Source organism: Nyctereutes procyonoides, unplaced genomic scaffold (assembly GCF_905146905.1).
Source record: "Nyctereutes procyonoides isolate TBG_1078 unplaced genomic scaffold, NYPRO_anot_genome, whole genome shotgun sequence".
Lineage (NCBI taxonomy): Eukaryota > Metazoa > Chordata > Mammalia > Carnivora > Canidae > Nyctereutes > Nyctereutes procyonoides.
The window spans coordinates 21955001-21981043 of record NW_026575142.1 but is presented as its reverse complement, the minus strand read 5'-3'; positions in this window follow the sequence as shown (position 1 = coordinate 21981043).

Below are 26043 nucleotides of genomic sequence, written 5' to 3'. Positions count from 1 at the left end.
GCTTGGCGCCTGCCTTTGGCCCAGGGCGCGATCCTGGAGACCCCGGATCGAATCCCACGTCGGGCTCCCGGTGCATGGAGCCTGCTTCTCCCTCTGCCTGTGTCTCTGCCTCTCTCTCTCTCTCTCTCTGTGACTATCATAAATAAATAAAAATTAAAAAAAAAAAGAAGAGTATCCGGATAAAGTAATGGTGATCTTCCTTACCTTTCAAAGGGAATGATTGAACTAATTTATTAATAGGTAATAAAAAAAATAAAAATGTATTTGATGGATATGTGTGGTTAGAAAAATCTATAATTGGGAAAAAACATGGCTTCAGAAAAGAAAACTGGGGGAGCATGAGCAGCTTCAGGTATGTTAAAGGTCTAACTGAAACAGGTGTAGCATGTGTAGAAACATTTCTAGTAACTCAATATTGTGTGGTTCCTGCCTTTTAAAAAAATGTCTAACCATTTGTACGTGGTAAAGGCTAATACTTAGAAATTAGAAATTCCTAAGATTGAGAAATTTTGCCTGGTATTCATGGCATGACAATTTCATCAAAAAATAGTATTAACTTTTCCAAAAGGTACTTATTATTGCAAGCCTGAAATGTTAATTCAAAATACTTAGCTTTTAAAATATTATTTAGATTTAGTATGTTTGAGGTCAAAATATATGCACTATATTTTTTAATGTAAAATACAAAGTGGTTAAATCTAGAATGTAGGCCCCAAAGGACAATGTTTTAGCATATTCTAATTGGACGAAAAAGATAGAAAGCAGTGCGACTTTATGGTAAATACTATTAGTGTGTATATTTGATGATTTTTAAATTTAATTGAGGTCATTAAATATTTTAGGTTTTAATGAAGAACAGCTAAATTTGTCCAAGGTAGTTGTGCATATTTTACTTACTACCTTGCCTTCAAGATAACATTTTAGTGCATTTGTCCATCATACAAAGCTACAAAACCCTTCTGGTGATGGTTTCTATAGCAGAGGTGGAAACTTTTTCTCCTAGAAGAAGTTTTAAGGGCCTGGAATAGTACATTCTTGGAGTTGACTGGTTTGGGGTAAAGAGGAGGGTAGGGAGGAAGGCAGATGACAGAAAAATCTGCTCTGGAAGTGAGGCATCCATTTTTCAAATTCAGAGACCATGTATCTGACTTGTCTGCCTAACTTTTCAGTGGATGTTCTGTGTTCAAACCCAATAGCTCTTCCTGTCCCCCAGTAAACACAACTTCTGTACCCTCATATCCCCTTCTAGCTGTTTGTTACTATTTGTCATTTTTAGATTCCTCTTTAGATGAGACAACAAATGCTGATGAATCTGATAGTTTTCCTAGAAAAAGTGAAAGAGTTTTAGACTTCACGTGTTAAGACTCAGAGGCTTAACAGGTGCCTCAAAATGCCAAGAAAGAGACTTGGAGAGACATGTAAAGCTGGCATTGCCATGGCATCTGGCATGGGAGAAACTGGAGCGTTTGCCTGAATTTCATGCTTTTCCAAAGCTTTCATTTGGTGGGAAGTTATCTAGAAGTTTTCATTTCATAATAAAAAAAAATGTTTTCATGTCTGCCTACTTTTTGTGACAAATATACTAAACCCCTTCCTCAGTCTTTGCTTAGATTTCTGGTTGTAATTCTCACTGTCTGCAAAAGCAGGCAGTCTTCTGAAGCTGCTTCTTGCAGCTGATCTGCTCTTCCCTGTGCGGTCCCTTAGAATCCCCTTCCCAAGAGGATCCTGGCTTTGCATCTAAGGGCAAATCAGCTCAGCTCCGACCAACACAAGGACACCCGTCATGAAAAGGGCCAATCAAAGCACTGAGCAAGACTCCTAAAATGGAAATTGGGTATGCCTTAAAGAAGAAAAAAAAAAAAAAGGATTTGATTAACCCCTTCCTCTCTCCCTCTCCCTTCATTCTATGCCACAGACAACATACTGCACACACACTGTATATATATATATATATATATATATATATATATATATATATATTTGCTTTCTGTACTACAGTTTAAAAGAAATGCTGTGTCAGTGTTTTGATGCATCCAGGGATTGAATGTAAACAACATGGTACAACTCTAGAAACTGCCATCATAAAATATTTTAAGAGGCAGAATAGAGTAAAATAAAATAAAAATGTCTCTTTATGTGATATCTCAGAGTAATTCAGGATTTATGGTACCTTAACCTTTAGAATCCAAAATATTAAGCTATGTTTCTTAGAGATAATAACTCGGTTGTCCCTCACTTATGTGTCTTAGATAAAAGCCTACTGCCACAGAATCCATGAATGCTCAAATACCCTTGCGGGCCTTTAGTAGTAAATCTTATGGAATAGCTTATGGCCAATGTAATGGCCCACAGTAGCCTGCGAATATCATGAATTCTAATAATACTTACATCAGTAGAAACATGAAGTAATGTCTCCATTGTAATTAAATGATGTATTTAGAGCAGTGGACTAAATGGTCCCCTAGTGTGTTGGTGATATATTCTAATAGTCTTCTCTTTACAGCCCCACACGGTAATATTCATGCTTTATTCTGGAGGGCTTTGCTTCTGACTGAACATTTGAATTGCAACATTAAGTGGTAAAGTGGATTACAGCGAGACCCCATGAATATGGATCCTGATCAAGAAACTAAGTGCTTAAAAAAATAAAATGTTACTATTTAAATAGAGTGATTACAAAAACATTTTTATATGGAGGAATGTCGGGCGTCTTTGCCCCCCTTCTTATTCTACATCCCAGAAGCAGAACATATCTGCCACAATTAAAAATTTAGTAGGGTGAAGCATCAGAACTTAAAACATGGTAATTTCTACTGTGCTTATTGAATTTAAATTTGGGCCGTTTGAGGTACCAATTAGTTTTGATAATAATTACATTATCCCATTTTTAAAACATGTCCATTCCGAAGACTGTGGTCAACTATAGAATGCGTATGTAGGAAGAAGCTATCTGTTACCAATGCTGAAAGGAAAGTATCTTGCAGTTGATTAGTTAAAAGTGTCACATTTTGAATTTTCATTCTTTATTTTTTTTCCCCCTTGAATCAGCCACTAAAGCAGTAGCTTGAGGCATTAAGAGCCTAGGGCAAAGCTGAGGGCACTTCAGTCTATCTGGTGTAACGGTTAGGAGTAAGTCAAAGAACAGTCTATCGTTGTATTTCATAATCGAATTAGACAGTTTGCTAGTATATTACATAAAATAATACAAGAAAAAAGTTTACATATTTATTTGATGAACTAAGATATATTCAGTTACTTTGTAAATCCTATATTTCTTAAAGCCTTCCAACACATTTTCCACAAACAAGGAGAATTCTCCACCTTTGTTGATAATTCTTACTGTGTATTTGTTCAATGAAAGTGAATTTCTGATAATGAAGCACTGAGTACAGTACAGCTGCCTTTTCTACTTGACTGAGTTAACGTTGGGTTTGCATGCTGTGTGTGTGTGTGTGTGTGTGTGTGCGGTATGTATTTGGGTGTACATTTGTCTCCTCAAGGCATTATGGATTTAAATTTACTGAGCACTTGCAAAAGCTCCATGCATGTCACTGAAATTACGTATGTGATGGCATTTGTATTGCTCTGTTGTTTGATATTTTAAAGGTGATATGGGATGCTTTGTTTCCTAAATTTGCCTCCACCGTATGTTAGAAACTGGGATGTGTTCCATAAATCCAATAGCTTAAACAATATGTCATTGTTTTCACCACAGAACTTTCCCCTAGTAGGGATAATTGGCGATTTGGCGTAAGCTTACATGAACTCTTCTCGTTTTGTGTTGCTTTAAAAAATACCACATATTTGATATGCTCTCAAAGTTTTGCAAAAAGTTAGCTGTCCATTTAGGTTGTGGTAAAAAAAACTTAATGCTCTAGAAGAAAAGAAAAACGCATAAGAACATGGAGACACTGGTCAAATACAGCACTCTAGCTAAATGAAGAGCTCATTATTTGACCAGTTTAGACATGGCTTTGGTTGGCAAGCTAATTCTTTGAGCACCACCCTTGAAAATCATGCTAATGAGCCTCTTCACTTCATCAAGTAGGATTGTGGACCTTTTTGTCTGCATCATTAAGGCCCCAAATTGCCCCATTAGCAAGGCCTCAAATTGCCCCTCAGGGTCAATATTTAATGCAGGTGAGCTTAGGTTAACTACCCTCAGAACCCTCTGGACAACAAACAACGTGGAGTACCTGTTACAGGGAAATTCATTTTCTCCCCAAGTTCTCTTTGTGAAACACAATCTTCCATATCAGAATTATGTTTTAAATTCATTAGGCTTATTTTATACCACCAATTTCAAAAGAGTAAGTTTTGAAACTCAAGGCAGAAATTCTTCCATCAGGCACTCCTATCACTGTCTCATAAGCTTTAATTTTTCCATCTGTAAAATGGGAGTAATCACACCTTCCCCTAGTACCTTCTGAAGATGATACTTCCTTTAAACAAAGATTGGAGAGTCCATAGAAAATAATAACGGTCACATCAACACTTAGCAAGTTCACACCGTTTTTTTCAGCAAGACTTTAGCAATTTAATGGCTGTCCTTATTAATTATTGAGTTAAAAACATGCAAGAAGTTAGAGCGAGGAGTAGTAATCAGAATGTGTGCAAGATTAAAATTCAGAAAGGGGTTCTGTATTATTAACATTGAGATAATTTGTAGAACCGGTACGTTGCACAAATTTTAAAACCTAAATATAAAATGTTTCTTACTCATAAAATTTTCAGTAGGAGGGAAAAGCAAAATGATTCTTCCTGTATCTCTATTGTCCATTTGGCTTTCTGAATACTGGTTAAAACTCAATTGCTACTAGTTATCTCTAGAGACTCTTAGCGTTTGGGGGGGAATAGCAATTATCTCCCTGAGCATGCTCAGCAGAATCTACTGGTGATGTCTGGACATGAAACCTTTCATATGTAGCAATTGAAAGATGAGAGCCATGGTTACAGTTTCCAGCAAGTATGTGAAACAGAAGCCTCGAGATTACATTCCACATCTAAGTAGAGATAACGTTTATATCTCCTGTGTTAAGGTTAATTTCCATGCATTTAGGGCTCCTGAAATCCTCATCACCTCTGCGCTGGTACCTGCAAAGTCAGTTTTGCTACTGAATGGGGCCCCAATTAAGAAGTGCTTGCTGGTGTCCTTCCAGCAATATCTTGTGAGTTTGAACAATTTTAGTGAAATAAATGTAACAAGGAAAAATGAATTCTCTTTAGCCTCTATTCAGCCAAAATTAGCCTCCGTGGATTCTGGCTCACAAAAGCACCACGGGCCTCTGGCTGTGCTCTGTAGCTGTGAAATAGAATCAAGATTCCATTAGGCATCCCAAGCTGCCTCCTTCTCCAGGGCAGACAATAAAAATGACAACAGGGGATTGTCCCTCAGCTAGTCTAACAAGGGGGTGGGTTCTTTTCTAAATGACTAGATGTCTGTTTAGCTGAAGGAAAAATTTAAAGGGGCCATGGGCCAAATTTTCTTCAGTTCTTTGGGCCCCATATTTTTTCTTAGGTCATTTTCAGAGAGACCTCGAATTCTACCTCTGTTGACACTTAGGCCATGGTTTTCTGTGTGTGCTGAGACAAAAATGAGAGATCATACGTAGGCCAGACAGTCTCATTTCTGTTAGAGATATCAGAAGTTTTAGCAATTGCACATTGGATTATTAGTTTCGTCATAATTTTTTTTCCTCTTAACTCAAAGACAGAGACTTCCTCCTCTAACCTAGACATATGCTAGATTAGAGACAGATTCTTCTGCTTTCAGAATTTATTTATAAACAAGAGTCCCTAAATGGACAAATTTATCTAGACAGCTATGTCTTTATGTGAAAAGAATGGGGCTGTATAACCTTGTCTTTATAATACCATTGTATGTGCCTACAGTCTTCGTGGAGATCTTGGCCATTCTTCTTTTGCTGAAGCTCAGGTCTTCCATTGTCTCCATCATGGGGACCCCGATATACTATGACCTTGCAAAAATGCCCTTTGTTGTGAACTCCCAATCAATTTATCAATTTCTTTCCTATATCAAAAGTGCAAAAGTCTAAGAACATTTCCTTCCCCTATCCAAGGATAAATGTGATATAACTTATTCAGACCTCACATAAATTTGATTGAACATTCCTTCTCCTTCTAATTGGCCCAGTAAATAGAGTTTTGTATTTTCCTTGACAGATGCCATAGAATGAAATTTAATACAGCTTGTCAATGAGTATCAGAAAGTTAAAGAGTTCATCAACCATTCATAGTAATTGTACTGTATTCATATAGAGTTATAAATGCATATTTCATGGCCACTTCTCCTTCGCTTCAATCAAAATTACTGGCAGGAAGTAATATTATATAATCCATGGTGTCAATTACTAATGGTGGTGGCAAGTAAATCATAATGTTTTCATTATCGAATTGCTAATACTTAGAGTTTGTAATATTCTATATATAAAGTCTTTAATAAGCAATTATTTATGTGCTCACTTACTGGATGTTGGTGAACCAAGGCATTTCTTCTATACTAAGTGGAAATTCTATTCAATAATTCTGTAAAGTCATTCATTGGTATTACAGTTCCAGAAAGTTGCTTAAAAGAACATGTTGCATATTTATTATGGCATTGTAGCAAAAAAAATAAAATAGTAATGGAAATATAAACCTCCACTTGTAAAATATCATGACTGATTCTAAGATAAAAAATGAGATTTATCTTAGTTTTTGGACTTTGAAGGTAAGATCTGAATCTGATAGATTTGTGATCAGAAAACACGAGTTCTAAAATTGGCTTTGCCATTTACAAGTTATTGTATGGCCTCAGGAAATATTCTGAAAACCTTTGAGACTTCATATCGTTATCTGTAAAGTGAGTATATCTTGTTACTAATATTTTATCAATCATCTTGTGAATTAACGTATTTTGTTAAATGTCATCAGCATAAATAGAACAGACTAACCAAATCACCAACTTATTAACACCCTAGATTCCAGAGATGAGGTAAAGAATAGGTTAATGGTAATTTTCAAACAGTTGTTAAGTACAGCTCCTAAATATACAGTTGTTACTTTTCCTTTTTCGTCTGATTAGGGTCCTTTATTTTTTGACACAAAACAAATTTGAACATATTTAGGACACATAAGATCAACAGATTTTTTTTTTATTGCTTCTCAACTTTACTCTGAAGCCAAGGTTAAAGGAGAGATAACATATTTTTTATTGTTTATTTACTTGTTTGTGCTTTTTATTGTACGGTATCTAGTCAGGAATCCTTTACTTTTGACTACAGGAAGTCTGGTAATTTTAAAACTTTGTCAAAAGATCTTTAAAAGTTTCTATAAATATGTGTTCTGCTGCAATTATGCAAGACTTTATAAAATAAGAGACATTGAGGTTTACGTGCACAGTAAATCTAAGCACTCTATTTTAAATATGTATATTAGTACAGTGACATTTTTAGATTGGCTATACTATATACATCAATTGTGATTAGGCTAAATGACTTACTCAATGGCAAGGTCATTTGGAGCATTAAGAAACAATTGTCTGTCAATCCATAGTGATTTTGGGTTTTTCTGAACTTAAGAAATTACCTTAGATATTTTCATTGGTTTCAAAGTTTCCATGCAAATATCTGTTTTTAGATACCATGGGTCAGCTGGGCATTAACTTTGCAAATAGGCATAGGCACTTGAAGTTAGGATTTTTTCAGGGTAAAAATGAAGAAAAGTGTTCCACACAAGATGGAGCAATAGAGTCAAGTTTACTGTTTAAAACCAGAGATTAGATCAGATGCTCCCATTTGCCAAAAGAATTTTAAAATAGAGAAATACGTGTATCTATAAGAACTATGCAGTCAAGGTTTCTATGTTTTGCCAACTGCAGGTTCAGCAAGATACGAGAACACAGACACAGCACATAACTGGGATCTGTAACTCGTTCCCCATTGCTTCTGTAACTGAGTCCCCGATAATTCTCCAACCACCACAGAACAGAAGTACCAAAATACAGTTATAAGACTTGGTTCAGGTCAGGGAGCCAAATGGAGACAGATATAAAACACTGAAGAATGAGGTTGTGAGAGAACAAAGAGAATAGAGGGAAAAAAGCTGAGAAGGAAAAAAAAATCACACAAAATAAGCTCACAGATAAAATTTCCAAACACATTAATAGAATAAGGGCACACAGAGACAGAGACATAGAACCATGGGAGAGTAAAATGGAAAATGAAAAACATAAACAAACAAACAAAGTACAAATTGAGTCCAAATGTTAAAATTCCAAAAAAATGACTAAATTAAATACTAAGAAAGGGAGGCAACAAGGTTAATGATCAGGGTATGAATTATCTTCAGATGAAATTAATTATACAGGATAATAAGACAAGATTTTTTAAATAAGCACATTTAAAGTATACAAAGTTATAAATAGAGTTGGTAATATTTCCTACCTTACAGATAAGGAGGCTTGAGTGAAATTATGTTTCTGGCACATAATAAGTGTTCAATGAATTTTAGATAACTATTATACAACAAATCTTGTTATCAAAACACCTGGTTCATGGTATTCAGTCAATGCTGCTTCTCCATTCCTTTGTGTGAAATCTTAGCATTCATTTGAATCCTTCTGCTTATCTTTATGTTCCTACTTTAGACTGAAATCTATTTTAATTTCAATACATTAGAGGATACCTTTGTGGATGGGAGCCACCTGTTCTCCTATTACACAGTCAAAAGAAAGTGAACAATATCTAAAGCTCAAGCAAGAGAAAAACAAAGGAACAAGAGTAACAACAACAAAACTCTAAAAACAAGCTTGTGTTTCTTCTGCTTTGGAGCCCATGATGGAGAGTTTAAAACTTTTCATCAGTATTCAGATTAACTTGAAAGACCTTACAGAGGAGATGGTTTGGGTGCAATTCTTCAAAAGATTGAGGAAAAGGGGGAAAAAAACACTCCAACTAAGTTAGAGAAGCATATGTGAACAAGGACCAATAAAGGAAATAGGACAGCGAGAAACTTCATAGTTTCAATGAAAGGTCTAAAACTAGATGACTAGAAGATTGCAAAAGGTTTAAGATAGGGGAACATAGGGTCTCCTAATGGGTAAGCTTGATGGAAATTTTTAGATCATATACTCCAGTGATATTCAAAATTACTTTTCTATAGAACCATCTATTCAAATAAAACTTTACAAGTAACGTAATATATAAAACACATCAGAGCCTCACTATGCTTTGATTAATGGAAAACCTGCCTACTAACAATTTCATCCTCATGCCTTGATAGTAGCTAATAGAGAACCTTCAAGAAAACCCTGGAAAGCTGGGTAGCATAATTTTTAAAAACTTTAATTTTAATAGTTCCAAGGCTACCATGATACCTTTTTGCAAATTTGAAGAAAGTATTCTCACTAGGTGGATATAGCCCCATAGATGCATGGTCTGGTAAGAGGGTACACCCTAAGCAATTAGAAAAAACCTGTATTTCTGGGTAGGTCTTCTATTTTTTATGTTCCAACTCTACCCACATTCCACATATTGCAAATCTTTGGCTATTTCTCTGGCCCTAGGGTCCACATGCCTACAGCATAGTCTGAGGTTTGGAGGGTTGACTTGGAGCAAAGGACAGCTGTGGCCCCAGGAGTAGTGGCAGGGCAGCCTGGACAGGGTATTCTGTGGTCCTGAGTATGGTCCAAATGGGAAGACAGCAGGCTCTGGGTGGGCAGACTCTTCTTAATGTGGAGAATCAGAGTGGGGCTCTTGAAAGCATTAGGCTCAAGGCAGAAGCCTTTATGCCTCCATCTATGTATGGCACCTTCATTGACTCTTATCACCTATAGGTTGAGAAGGCATGAGAAATGAGCAGATAATGAAACCAACTGAGAAGATGCTGTTGACATGAGTGCCTTACAGGAGCTGGAAAGTGGGCAACCAGGTTGTGACAGATAGAATAAAAGGATTAATATGCCAAACTTAGCCCTTTTTCCACCTCTCATCTCTTACAGGTGTTCTCCATTGCCAAATCCAGCCAGAAACCAGAGGACAAGGGAGATGGTTGATGTAGTCAATACAGGTCAGACTGAGACAAAGAGCTGGGTAGAAAAGGGTGGATAGGAAATCTGGATGGGGAAATAGAAGAAATCCAAAAGGCCTCAGTAGAGAAGTAATCCAATTTCCAAAGTGTTTTTCCCCCAGAGTGTAGGATGTCTGAATACTGGAGAGACTAGGGGCAGAAAGGTCCTCCCAAAGGCTGTGACATTTAAATAGGAGAGATTATTCAAGTCCTAATTTTAAATATTCTACTATGCTACTGTGTAATTACAAATTAACATGGAAAAAAAACTACACATCATATGAAGTTTTATTTTTTTTTCTTTTTCAAAGATTTAAGAGGACTCTCCTAATTATTTTATTGAAAATTTGGTCACATTAAAAAGACAGCTGTATAATATGTAAAGACTGGCAAACTCTAGATCACAAATACATGGAAAGTAGTCACCAAGTGGTATTACTCTTAGGGAAGAAGATAATAACTATTCTGGGGTTGGAGGCAATTTTTGAAAGTGTTGTTAGTCACGTAGGTTTGGAGGCATTACATGGTACCCCACTGAAGGCTCTGGAAAGTGCTTCAGAGATGAGGCTGATTCAACTTGCTCAATCTCTGTGGAAGAGATCCACGACTGACCACTGTTAAAATAGAGAAGACAGTTAGAACTCAGCTCTCCTTGAAACTTTATTTAATGTATATTCATCTCCTTACTATTTTGACGATTTAGATCGGAGAAACAGTGATTTGCTTTGAAATGTTCTCTGGAGGTCATAATCTCTTCCCAACTCTGCTGATAGGAAATTTTATGTTTGAGGAATATGATGCCAAAAGTCTTTAGTGAGTTAATTTTCTCAGAAGGAGGAATGGAAAGTTTTGTCTTCTAAAATGTCACGGTGCTATAAAACCCTCAACATCACACATTGATTTCACTATTATGTTGAGAATTTGTTCAAGTTTGGCAATTATATTTAAGATGTTTCCTCCATCTAAAGTAATATCTCAGGCTGTGCTGTACTCGATAAGGGTATTATGAATGTTTCAATGATAACTCAAAGCATTTCCTTTACTTATACTGTTCAGCAAAAAATAGTCAGATTATTATGGAAGTTAATGGAATTTCTAAAACATTCTTTACTAATGAAAATAATTTGCCCTTATACCAAATATCAAGGCTATTAATTCTGTCTTCCCAGAATTCTTTTCTTCCCCACTCTCTGGTCTTGAATGTTTTTGTCTGGCAACTCTCTCTGGTGATGCTGACTGCAGCTGAAACATAAATCCTTTATTTGACTATGCGAACACAAAATGAAAAAGAAGCCACTTGTAATTTCTTAAAGTAAAAAATTATGTTTCTCCTTGTTCTATAAAGCAACTCTGGAGAGTGCCTGAGAAAACATGTTTCTTCCAGCTACCCGTCTCTAGCCAGCCAGAGAAAAGGATGTGTTGAAGACTCTTGGTTACTGCCCTGAATTTCAATCGTCTGTTAGAAAAGGATTTTGTGAGTTGTTAGCAAACACGTAGTGAGCAGCTACCAGATGTAGAACATTGGAATGATATTGGGGGATGTAAAAATAGGAAGGAGCCCATGGAGAACCCCAACTGGCCACTGCTGCCAATGATGCTTGGAAGCTCAGCCTTCCTGAAACATCCTGGTCTCGTATTCACCCGGTACTGGATTCTCCACAGTCTATAGGTTATCTCAACAAATAACTGCGTAGCAGTCATGGTTTAAAAGTGAGCACTGGGTGTTATTCTATATGTTGACAAATTGAACACCAATAAAAAATATAAAATTTATTTTAAAAAAATAAAAAATGAAAGTGTTTTCATGTGCAAAGCCTTATTTAATCCTTGTAAAATTCTGAGAAAGTTATTGGTATTCCCATTTTATAGATGACAAAACTAAGGCTCATAGATTTTTCTGACGTTCTGATGTTTACTCAGCTAGCCAGTGCCAGTGCTGCAATCTAAACACCTGGCTTTTGCCTCAAAATCCGAAGCTTTGTCCAATATCACCTTCCCAAGCAAAACAGCCAGAAATCCATTTTCTAGGTAGAGGAGTTCATTTTTATCTATCCCATTAAAATATTATATAAGTCATATAAAATAAATATTATGTCTTATGTAAACTCTATAAAATAGATATCATATTTTTTTGAAATTAATTTAATGTCCTTAAAAAGATACTTTGACTTTTACATTTCACTACCCCATTGTTCATTTCCCTCCCCCAAACCAGGCAAAATGAAGCCGTGGTTATGGTAGGAGTGAGGAGGGGAGATCCATTTCACACTTTGTTTGCACTACCCTTGGCGTGTGGAGTCAGGCAAACCGGAGGCAACCACAAATCTCCCCATTTGACCACTTGTCCAAAGGTGAGGTGAAAAGGTTTAGTGGGAAAAGTTTGACATTTTATCCCCAAACAAATATTATAGATTATCCATGGAATTAAATTATCCATGTGTACACAGTCTAGGGAATTAACTCTATCTGAAATGGTGGATTATTGCAGAAATTGAAACTAAGCCCTTAAGGCACTCTTTCTACTTTGTTCTCTGTATTTTTTACAATGAGCTTTTAGATTATTTTGGCTATTTTGACGGCTGCTTTCCAGTATGTTCCTATTCGGTATGTATTTGTGCACTGCTCTAGCTGGTTTGAACAATTTTTTAGAAAGTATTCCCCTGATAGCCCTCGAAGCAGACAAGTATTACTTGAAGGGGAAAAGGAGATTTCTATTAGGTTGGAGAGTCACAAGTGAACAGAAGAAATTTGAGAAGTATAAAATACTCCACAGACTGCAAATCCAAAATCAAAACATGACTAACAAGGTTTTGACAAAATAAAAATCCCACTGGTTTTTCCCGTATCTTTTTGAAAGCAGTACTTTTAGTGAGTTATTCTTTTCTAATATATATTACATTATATATGTTTGTGTGTGTCCATATGTATGATTTTTACTTTGTAATTTTCTGAGTGACCCCAGATATGAAGAAGAATCAGGAAAATGAAGCCAGATAGAAACAATTGTGACATTGTCCTCGCCGTTTTTTGAGAGCCCAAGAGGTTATTTTAGGGATGGAAGGGATTTATAAAAGCAGAAAGACTGTTGCCCTCTTTAGCTTATTATTTGCTATCTAAGTATTTGTTGCCATACCACTAACAATAAATTCCAAGTTAAAGTTCAATAAATTTGACTTCTCTTCCTGATTTCGAATTTGACAATTTAGTACCCCCAAAAGGGGCGACGAATGAGTGATTCACTAGGAGAATGACTTTCTTCCCCTCGTTCCTGAATTTTTTGTCCAGGAGAAATGGCACACGTGAGTGGAAGCACGTTCAAGCAATTACCTGCAAATTTTTACACATTTTAAATGTCACAGAAACTAAAAATAAATTGTCTTTACCTTTTTTTTAAACTACATCTTGGACAGTTATCCACTGTGAAGGATTTTCAACAGTTATACCAGGCTTTGTTTTGTAGTTTGAGCTAATTTCATGATCTGTAGATATGGTATTTCCCATACTTGTGTTTATTTGCACAGACCAGGGACCTGGATGTCAGGTAACGGTTTCTGGCTCCCCAGAGCGAGCAGGTTAGAATGTCATGGGGTCTGTTTCATTAGGTCCATCTCTCAGCAGCACCCTGGGCCTACTGAAGTAACCAAGACCTGAGACATATAGTTCGGTACCTTATTCTGAAATTGGGGTGTGAAATTTATATGCAAGTCAGTGACTAAGAGTTAATAGCAAGATAATGTGACTAAGTAGTAAGAAAGGAATATCTTGCCTGAGCTTTGTTTAGTAATAACTAGTTTTGTTGTTTCTGGTTGTTGCTGGGTGGGAATCTAAGACTTCTCAAAGACTATCCAGACTGTGACTCACTTGTTCCTTCACTCCTTCCCTCAACAATGTTTTATTGAGAACAGAAACTGCTTTGGGCCTAAGAAATGGGCCTATTCTGGTAAGGTGAATTACAAAGCAGTTATACAACTTTAAGTTGCATTAGAATTATCTAGGAGACTGGTCAAAATGAATCTCGTTGAGCCCTACCCTGAGATTTTTTTTTTTTTTTATTCCAAATGGGTCTGGCCCATGAATTTGCTTTTTAAACAAGTTCCCAGTGATGTTGGTGTTGCTGGTTTAGTGACAACATCTTGAAACCACTACTCTAAGCTACTGCCCACATGTAGCTTAAATAATTACTCCTTTAGCTGGAAATAGGCTATGATTAGAAAGGAAGACAAATCTCAATGTGTCACATGTTATTTTCATCAATTGCAGGAATTCACTCTTGAGGAATAGCAAGAACAGTAAAAAACCAGTGTTATGAGTGTTTTATATATTCTCAGAGAAAGAGATAGTCAAACGTATTTAGGAGTTGTTTCAGGAGTTAAACATTTTTTCAGGGTTTGCTCGGTGCTGATTGCACCACTAAAAACACATAGGTAAGGACGGTAAGGCCTTTGAAATCTGTTGTAGAATCTTATTTTTGATCATTCTGTGTTCTGTACAAAAAGTTTGTAACAAAAAATAAAAGTTAAAAGAAAGACAGGCTCAGGAGTCATTTCAATCTGATGACCCTCCCAGAGGAGACTATTTTATGAAAGTGAAGAACCCTGAGAATCTGCACTAAATTACTCAAGCCATCAAGACAACTTCGACAGTTCTAAATACTGCTCTGAAAGCCAAACCGGAAGGATGCTTCTACTCCTGAAGACCGAAAGGCAGTTCCCATAGAGTAGCCAATGCAGGCAGGAGCTTCCCAGGTCCACTTAAATATTGCAGTATGCACATAAAAACACAAGCGCGGGTAAGTGTCTCAGTCTCTCATTTCACCGAGAAGCTTTAATATGTATTATATTGGGTTCTTTCCAATTTGGTTGTAGTGGTTATGAGAATTTTACATTAATTTATTTATATGTTATATCTCTGTGGTATATGAGCATTCAAGAAAATATGTAAGAAATATAATCATTAGTATGGTTTAAAAACAGTAAAACAGAGTTAATATAAGCCAGTTTTAAAATATGGCACAGCAAAATCGTTCTACATGAGCTATTTGGAATATTCTAGGACGAGAACCATGGCTTCCAAATTAGTTAGCAGATTCCACCCCCCACATATACGAATAATATAACTAAATATTAATTTTTATTGCTATTTCCCATATAAAATATTTATATTATGCAAATTTTCATGTTCAAATATTTCTTTTTAAATTAATTTAATAAAATATTTGTTTTTTTCCTGTAAAGCTCCTGATTGCCTCTTGTAAAATGATACAATTGGTAGAGGTCATTTCACCAGAGGTGAAGAAAATAAAAAATAATTGTTGTGGAAAAAAAAATGAAGCATTTTGTACACAGTTTCCATTCCAGCCTCACCAGAAATTTAGCAGCGAAAACTAAGGAAGCAATGAACACAGTTTAATATTGTAGACAGGAAAGTAAAGATGTGAAATAATTTTCTAGTTTATTTGTTTTGATTTCAGCAGGCGTTATTCATAGAAAATACAATTCAAGGACCTAGAACATAAAAATTGTGCCACTATCTATTCATTTAGTGATACAAAATTGTGATTCCACAAGAAAAGAGGCAACTATTTAACACTTTGGTGACAAACCTCCCTTAAGTTAGATGGATTTTGGATTCCTGATTTTTTTAGGATATCAATAATTGTTTGATTTAATATGTAATGTGAGTTCTCAATAAGGCACTGGTTAGTAATTCCTTGAGAACAGGGATTATGTATAACTCAATGCTAATCATTGTGCCCTGCATTTAGCAAGTGTTTAACAAATCTTTGGTAAAATCTTAGCTATATTTGGGGTAGGTCACCGGCCAAGTCAGTGTTTCAGTCCTCAGCTCCTCGCTGGCTTGCTGCCTGGTTTCTAAGCCTCACTTATGTCACGTGTAAAGAAAAGGGGACAAGAATAAATGGCCTCTAAAGTCCTTTTTCCCTCTAACATGCATTCTGCATAATAAAATGCTGCACAAGACTACTGCACCATGCACAGAAATATTGTATCAGTTCAAACCATGTAAATCACAGTCCGCTCTCTGACATGACATTCCTTTCTCGGATTCTTTTCATCTGTACTCCCTCTACATTCAATCTTCTGTCTCATCAAGACCTCCAGTCTCAGCTCTAATCCTCCATGCTTTTTGTCATACCCGCCTCAGAAGTTTTGGAATTACATTTCATCTCCCATCCTTCCGCTAATCTGTCCTTTGACAGCTGAGAGTTGGATCTGCACAGCCTTGCACGTTTGGCCCAGGCACCGAGGTGCTGAAGGTCAGTAAAGAAGAGTTACCTTGACCTACATAATGCTGCGAGGGTAAGGCAAGGACCCTCGGATAGGCCATGATACCAAACAGAGATCTTTTTACAAGCTGCTCTTCATCTCACACAGAGGCCCTGCCAAACCTCCATCACTCCGGGCCATTGTGATCCCTGCGACAGGTGACCTAGCCTCCTCATTCACAGATCAATCCAACATGGTCTTGTACAATTTCCTACCAATAAACCCATCTTTGTTTGCTTTCCTTTCATGCAGAGAAAAGGCTTCTCACCTCCTGTTCACCAAGAGTTCTCATTTGAAATCTCCCATGAAGTCCAGTGAAGTCTGTCTCCTTAAAATAACTCCTGAGCCATGGCCCCAACCTCTCTCTCCACTCCTGCACTGCTAGTTCGGCCTATTGCTTCTCCCCCCTCGACTACTGCTAGGACTTTGTTTTCCTCAATGCTATCCATGATTGCGAATGGAAGCAGTTTGCTGCACAAGTGAGGGTATTAGTTCTAAAAATCCTGATTCTTCAGCTTAAAATCATTCCTTGGCCCTCATTATGCACAAAATTAATTTTTCAGTTCAGACACTGTCCTCTGGGTTATGGTTTCCCTTCCCTTTCCAACCTTTTACTCTCACATAAAGATTTGATACCACAGGCTCCACAAGGAGAAATCAATATGTTGCTTTACTCTAGACTGCTCTCTCCTGGGATCATCTTCATGGAACTTACCCTTCTTCCTAGATTTAGCTTAAGAGCATATCCTAGAACATTCCATCACTCAAACTCCACACAGCCCTATGCTTCAGACTGTAGTCATTCTCAGGGCAGGAATCTGGTCAATTTTATCCATATATTCCTGTCACATGGTGCCCTTGATCCTTGGGCTTACTAATGTAATGAAAAGAGGAATTAATATTATTTCATACATACCAATTTAAGAATATTTTTTAAAGACTATTTTCAACTCAGCATCATCAGTAGCTGATCACCATGACATAGAAGGGATGTTGCATCAATTATCATAGATTCAAACTCATATTTCTGTTCTAAACTAGGCATTTGACATCAGTTTTCTCATATGTAAAGTGAGAATTATGATTCATAACCTAGCTGTTCAAATGGGAAAATGCAAATGAAAACATGATACAAAAGTCAGTTATGGGAGCTCATTTCATTCTCCTCTGTCTTAATCAATTTGTGTGCTAGATGCTTGACATACAGCAACAATTAGTTTTCAGCTTCCTACGTTTTAGTTTAGTTCATTTAATGGAATCTGATCAAGGGTTTTCTAAATTTCTATTTCAAGAGTAGGTTTCTGAGGTGGACTTCGTGTTTATATAGCTGTTATTCCATTCTTCCATTTTCCTTTCTTCTTCACATTACAGAAGCATATAGCATCCCCCTACTTCCCTTCCTCCCTTACACACTCAGGAGAGGAGGACTGTTTTAGGTAATTTGCAATTCTATAAAATTCTTAACTCACATTTTAGATAACTTATATTTTAAATATATACATATTTTTATTAAGACACAATTCTTTTAAAATAACCAACTGTTTCTATAGAAAGTAATAAAGCATATGCAATCTAAGTATATTAATAAATTATGAAAATTTGACATCTCAATTATTAAATTAACCTAAATTAAATCCTTTCACTTCACAGACTTAAGTATTTAGTGTCTTATGAGCAAATAAGAGGTATTTTCCATCTTGTGAAATATAATCTAGAAAGGAAGGCAAACTTGCAAATATGTAACTACTATGACCCAAATAGCACAGAGTTGCCCATAAAGAGTATTCAAATCATTGTGACTTAACTTCCAACCTCTTGGCTTCAGGGTGCCTCTTTTTTCTTTTTAACAGGTTTATTTATCCTCAATAATTTTGAAAATGTTTAGAAATACTTATCTGTGAACATGAATGGTTATTGTTGGCACTCACCTCGGCTGTCAATGGGTTTACAAGTTTTGCCAAGCTGCCAGCTACTCTGAGGCTGGATGTAAGTGCCTGTGGTTTTTGATCTGTTTTCATCTGTGATGCTCAAAGTCAATGAGACTGGAGAGGCATTGCTCTACCAGCAGTAGAACTTTACCCTTAACTAGCTTTGACACTTAGTTAAGAGGGAGAAAGAGTCTTAGAGCAAAGTTGCTCTTCTCCCAAAAGTTTACAGTGAGAAGGTTCTCTGTCAGGCCAGCCTCCAATGGTCCTGTAAGGAATGTGGTGGACACCAAGAGGCTCACCCCAGTCCATCTGCACAGAAGGACTTGCTGTGTGTGCAGCTGTGAAGACTAAGGTCAGTGGACGGCCCTGAGATCTCAGCTCCTGCAGGAGGTACCCTTCTCAGGGCAGCTTGTGTTGCAAGACAACTCCGAAGGGCAGTTTTCACCTAAGGGCTCGCTGCTGGGTTGCCCAAGGCTTTGTCTGCCTACCCTGCACCACAAATAAGTTGCTCCCCCTCCCCGATCCTGCTTACTATGCCTTCCTTTCCTTAACAGGGATAATCCCTAATAAACATTTTGCACATCAAGCTCCTGTCTCAAGCCTATTTCAGAGAACCTTACCTTTGTAGAGATTCCACCCTAAGGGGCTACTGCATGTTCCTTCTGACACCAGACCCACCACTGATTCCATTGCCAGCGTCAGCCACAGAAGATCTTTTCCAATTGACCAGAGAAAGAAAGCTTTTGCAAAGGAAGAAGCCTCCGGTGTTTGGTGCTGTGCATGACACCTTGATTCCTCCAACACGCCCACGAGGATAATCCTTTCAACGTACTCACGCTGTGGGAAACAAGTTGGCCAAAGCAGTTTTCTGCAGGCAATTCATGCTTTCTACCTCGCAATTTCTCCTGTTCAAGAAAACCCAGGTCGAACAACCTTGGAAAGATTTAGTTTAGCAGAAAGGAAAATAGAGTGAGAACAAAGCATATATTGATAGCTTAATAAGTTATCCCAGGGCTTTAGGCAGGGGGGTATCAGGGTCACCTTCGTGCTTTAGACAGAGAATTTTATGTCAAGGGAATAGAGAATAAATAGGGGGCTGGGAGGGGGGTTGAAAGTGAATAAAGACAGAGGGCTCAGACAAGGGGCTAATGAGCCAGCCTCTGCAACAGGTAGGTAAAGCCAGGACTAGAGCCATAGCAGGAGGCTGAATGGAAGTGAAATCTCAGAGTTAGATGTGACTGATTTTAGAACTCGGAGGGGAGGACGGAGTCAAAGATGACTAAAAATTCTATTTGGGGCTAATAAAAAGATGATGATGCCATCAACAAAAATAGACACAGAAACCAGGGCCATTGTTGAGGGCAATAGAATGAGGCTGACGGGGAAAGGCAGGGTTTAGTTGCCTGTAAGGGAACAATTGGATAGGCAGAGAGGCTGAAGTGGAGGTTCAGAATTACCCAGTGAAAAGTACTGCTGAATCATACTGAACTGCTTCAGCCAAAGAGCCTTCTTTATGTGGCAGTGGAGTGACACGAAGGAAAAGGTCTTTGTGGTTAGAAAATGCCCACAGTTGGTGCATAGATCTTGTTGACATCCTCCTGACTCTACTCTTTCCAGGGCTATAGCTTGGATATACGTGGAATCCAAGAGGTGCCTCCAGTCGTGTTGAAGGAGGTGCAATTAAGTAGACAGTGCATCTAGGAACCAGACAAGTAGGTATCGGAGAGAAGACTGAGAACTGAAATTTTCTAACTCAAAAGAAAAAAAAAAAAAAAAAGACAAAACTTCCCCTCCCCTCCCGCTCGCCCCTCCACAAATCACCAAATAAAGGGTAGAGACTCATTATTTCCTATTCTCAGGAGAAGAGAGAACTGATGAATATTCTATTTCATCATCATTTGGGATGAGACTAAGCTAGAGGAATAGGGTTCCGCCATCCTTTGACATCATTACATTAACAAAAGGAGAAAGCTTTTGACCCCAAATGAAAAATTTCTTTCCTGTCATTTAAATATTAGCCATTAAATCTCTACTTCCTGGAATCTGAAATAAAAACTCCAAATCTCTTGGAAATATCTATGAAACACACCATTTTCATTCACAATATGTCTTCTTATTAAGACATAGTGGATACCAATATAGTCCAGACTTTTTCCATCTGAAACGTCTGACAGCACAGCATTTATAATGTGAAGATTATTTCAGATAAAATATTTCTGAAAAATTTACACTTAATAGTAATTATAGTCTTCTAAAAGCTAGCATTTATTGAGCACTTATTATGTTTCAGTCGATATGCTTTTCCTAAATGACCTTTTTCTCCTCATATTCAATCTTTGAAGGAAGTGTAATCATTGCCCCTCTTTTACAAAAGAGAAAAATGAAACCAAAAGATTTTAAGTAAATCTCTCAAAGTCAATAGCTTGTAAATGCAGGAGACAAGATATAAAGATAGGACTGTCTGGTTTCAGAACTTTTTATCTTCACTATGCATTATATGACTTTCCCCACATGGCATATGAGTGGAAACTTAAAGATATATTTTGAGAAGTTCTGAATAAATTGTGGAATAAAAGCCTTAGTTCCTTGCCATGATTGCTGTTGCTAATCAATGTGTTATGAAAAGGCAATATTTAAGAAGTTTTCATACTCAGTGGGTCCTAATATGCAGTGGATTTTGGCAGAACGCTACTTTTTAAAAATGTAATTGACTCTTCGCGTAAGATAGTAAGATTTAGTTCAGTTCAAAAATGTGTCAATTACATGGAGAGGTTAAAAAAAAATCATGGTTACTATGGGTAATCTTCAAGAGCCTCTTAGAAGACAATTTTTAAGGAATTGATTCCCATGTTTAAAATATCCTATTTCATTTTTATATCACTTTTGGGTAATTGGAAAATATTCAAAATAAGAAAGTTTTGAAATATGCTAGCCTCTAATTTAAGGACTTCATTGTATAATACTTTGAAATAATTGATTAAAAACATGGACACCTTTATTCCAAAGTTGAGGCAACATACCTATGAAGCATTCCAACAGTCCCTCTGTGACTTAGCAAAGCGTGACACTTTTCTGGCTGGTTGTTATGCCCACATCATATAATAACAGAGACAGAAGACTTTGGAGTTGGATACAGTATGACTTACAGTAACATCAGATTTAAAAGCACATGTCTCCAGCATGAACCAAGTTTGGTTCAGCTCAGTTGGCAAAGCAAGGGGGAAGCAGCAAGTGTTGTGTTCCATGCGGTTATTCAAGGATCTAGGTTGATGAAGGCTCTGCCATTTTCACCGTGTGTATTGGCAGGCAGCCAGTGGAAGATTCTGAATGGAGGTTTTAAGGGGCGGGGCACTGAAACTGTGCACATCTCTTACCCTCACATTCCTCTGGCTAAAACCCAGTTACACGGAGATACTTTACCCAAGAAGCTGGGAAACAGAGTCTGTACGTCCAGGGGTAGAGGAAGTGGGTGTTGGTACATTTATGTCTGTCTCTGCCACGGACAAAGGTAGGTTTAAAGTCCCAACCACCTACTTCCCGTACACTTGGGCATATGACTTAACTTTTACAGCTTCAGTTTCCTCTTTTGTAAAACAATAGTAGTAGTAATTCACACTCTAAGGATCAAATGTGATTTGCCTCTGGTGTACTCAGCTCGGTGTTTGGCAGCAGGAACTACAGGCTAAATGTTAGCTCTAGTCTCTTTGTGGATAAAGTATTCAAGTACATCATTTTAAGTGTCATGAAGAGAACTGTCAGAACTCAGTGGGGATGATCAGAAACTGATAGGATCAGAAACTACTGAACAAAATCTTAAGCAAGGGGCAAATTGCAATGTAAGTTTAGATTATTATTAAGTAACTAATAATGAGAGTTAGCAGTTATTGAGTACTAACTTGATAAAGATCTTCACAGAGATCAAGGTATTCAATATTCACAATAATCTTATGATGCAACTGCTATTATACCCATTTTTTTACATGGGGCTTGAACTCACAACGTGAGATCAAGACCTGCGCTGAGAGCAAGAGTTGGATGCTCAACCAACTAAGCCACCCAAGTGCCCCCATATCTATTTTTTAGTGGAGGAAACAGAGGTTTAGAAAAATTAAGTAATCCCCACAAATCCCCCAAACAGAAAATAATAGAAATAAGATTGAATTTCATGTTTATCTCACTGGAGACTTCAGGTTCTAAATAACCATGAAAAAAAGTCAATACTGGAATCCAGGGTGGAGGAGATTCAACAAACAAGATTTGAAGCTAAGAACAGATGTGAGTGTAACTCATGGAGAATTCTGAAGGATTGTCAACTTTTCTCAACCAAGGCCAAGAACATAAAAAGTTAAATTCCAAAGACCAGAGGTCCACCTCACAGGATAGAGCATTGAGACCATGATTAGCAGCAATGACTTTGCCTACACAAAATTTTTGCCTAGACCAAAACAATGGCCAGGTGAGGCCTGAGGTCCTAATCACTCCTCCCGAGCCAGGAAGATGCACACACAGTCAACGCCCCTGCAGCCACCATCAAATAGATCTGAAGTTTGGCAAGCTTGGAAACACCTCTACGAGCAGGTGAGCGCCAGAGGAGGGTCTTACCCATAATGAATGATTCCTGCCTGTGGTGTGTGCTGACAAGTGGCACTGGGAGGGGGAGACACAATTTGCGGATTGCAGGTTTTCCTAAATTAGGGGTTGGCTATTACTTTCAGGGTTTAAATTACACAGCCTCTCCTTGGGCAGGGTGAAACACTATTCTGAGCCCCTTCTTTGAACCTTCAAATGAATGTGATCTACCTTGCGGGTGAATCCCCAGACACTTTGTATATAGTGCTCTCTCTCCAAATTTACATACAGACTCTTCATGGCGCTCAAAAGTCCAAAAACACATTATTTGCAGTTCCGTATGATTGTGATTCAAACAAGGAAGAGAATAAGATTTCCAGAGACATTTGGTACTAGGCAAAGGTGGGGGTTGATTGGGGAATGGAGGTGGAATGAGAATAAAAATGGCAACAGGAAACATTGATACAGCAACATCTGCCTCCCAGGTGGAAGGTGGCATATCTTGGGTGAAAATACCCAAGTACTACGCATACCCTTGTAACATATTCAGAGATTGGTAATAATGCCCCCCCCCCCGTTTTTTTAGCTCCCAAACAGGAACAATTGACATCATCCCCTCCTGCTAACAATAATTCATGGTTTGTTTTTTAGTAAATAAAAGCTTTTTGTCTCATTTTTGAGCCTTTCTTAAAATTCACACACTTACACACGCCAAGTGCCCACAGACTTTCAGGATACCAGTGCCATTGGCTTCCTCTCCATTTACAAGTTAGGATCGAAGGATGCACTTCAACCACAGCAGTGCAACAAATGGCCCAAGGACAGGGCCCTCACCATCTGAAGTGGAAGGAAGCTCTGCAGCTAATGGGACCAGGCCCCACCTCTCCCGAGCTCTACGGGAGCCCGCACATCCCTGTGGACAGTAGCAATTACCTTCATTCTCCTTGATCTGAAGTAATCCTTGCTCCACGCGTCCCTCATTGTGAGTGATGAGGCCCACTGTTTGCTGAGAATAAAACCAAATGATCTTTCACAAGCAAAATTTAAACTTGAAATAGGATTCTCTGGCTCCTGAATCAGAGTCTATTTTTTTCGTGTACTTTATGCATTCCCAAATCAGGCTTGGGCTGGCTACAGATGGTGCTGGTGTGTAATGAGAAGGGCTCTGAAGCTGCTCCGGCTCCCAAGGGAGGATTCGGTAATGGAACTAACTATGTATTGTCCACCTTATATACTAGATTTGATTTTGGACTATTTGCCCAACTGGGTTTGTTTATTTCTCGGCACTGGAGGGCTTCCATTAGCTCCAGGCTGATTGAACATAGACTGTAGAGTAAGGAGGAACAGAACATTTTTTCCCCCTGAATGCTGATGTAATCCCTTTTCTTTTTACTGACAATTGAGTAATGTTTGCCATTGGAAACTGTGTTAGAAATGAGCTGATATTTGCAGTCATTAGTGAAAAAGAATTGTTTTGATCCCAGGGAACAAAGTGAGCATTATTTTTTGGATGACAGTGTTGCAGAAGTTTGTGCCTAAAACTTGGGTAGTCGAGACCCTGAAAAGAGAAACTGCTAACATTTTAAAGCTGAAAATTACCTTGTTTCAGTAAATCGAAAGATTAATATTTAAGACCTCATAAATTTTGCTCACAGAGCATAGCCAAATATTATTATCATAACGAAAACAAAAACCTCAACTCAGCAAATTAGTCACCAAAGACCACATGTAAATTGACATTTTAGTTTCTTAACTAATGGAATCATTTGTCATTTTACTGAAGCAGTTCATTATAAAAATAAATTAAGAATAAGTAAATTGTAGTCATAGCAATCATGATGAAATTATTAGTAATTACATTTACCGGCATGAAAGTTTTCTGCACGCTTCTCATCAGCAGATGTTATTTCAAAATAACTTTGGAAATAAGCATTGATGTTATATCCAGGTTTTTTTTTAATTAAAAAAAAAACATAGTGCAAGTAAGAAAGAAAGTTGCTAATTAACATTAGGAAAATATTGTCTTTCCCTTTCAAATATACACAAGCTCAAGTATGCAATTCTAATATCAAAATGAAGAAAATGAGAAAACTCCCTACTACTCTAACTAGTAAAAAGAAAATTAGAAAGCAGAGACCAGCTCATGCAGTTTCTAAATAAATGAGAAGGAAATTACATTTCTCTGGGTAAATATTTACTTCCTAAAGCGTGCCAACAAAAGCTACTATTTTAGAAATGGGACATGGTAGTAACTAACTAACTTGTACTTAGTTGATTTAATTGGAAATGTGCTGTTTTTCCTTTTAAGCCTTTGCTTTAATTGTAGAATAAAGAACTTCTAATCTGATGTTCTAATTGCACTTGGGATCTTCTATCCTGTTTACATATATATTGATCTGTCAGATGGCCTCATATGTATCCAGGTAGGCCATATTAGAAAAAGCATTTAACCCACTTTTACTATGAAACCCATTAGTAAGACATTTTTATTTCTAGGTTTTTAAAAATAATTTTTGTACCTAACATTCAATTCACGCAGGTAAGCATCATGCTTCAGATTTGAAATTTCAATCGGTAAAATTTCAGGTGCAAAAACGTAAAATATAACAACTTCTTAATTTTTACAAAATGTTATTTAAATGTTGGCATGCAGAAAAAAGTGTTATCGCCTAAAAATCACTTTTATCTTTATTCTATATTAGGTGTACACAGAAACATTTCCTCCAATGGCTATTGTTATTTCTAGTTAATATTTGGTGTTATAGATTGATATATAAGACAACCTTTTTTTTTCAAGTTTGATTGTTCACCCTATATGCATATGAAGTAACAGAAAGGGCAATTGCTATTTTGCAAAAATGAAACACTTATGATGTTTTTAAAATACACTCAATTATTATCATCAATATTTATCTTGTTATGATTTCATTTTTAAAAAGATAAAGTTGGGCCCATCAGACTGACCACCTGGGATGATATTTGGAATTGGAATGATCTGGTCTGAGAGTTTTATTTAAGTGAATTTAGGAAAAAGACAATGTTACGACCAGATAATGTAAATCGCTCCTTAAAGCCAAATGGATTAGGCACCTACAATGAAGCCAGAGAATGGAGGCTTGGCTGGACAAGGGAAGGGAGAGGAAAGGAGGAGGAGAAGAGGATAAAGGAATGGGGGAAGGGGCAGAAGGTGGGGA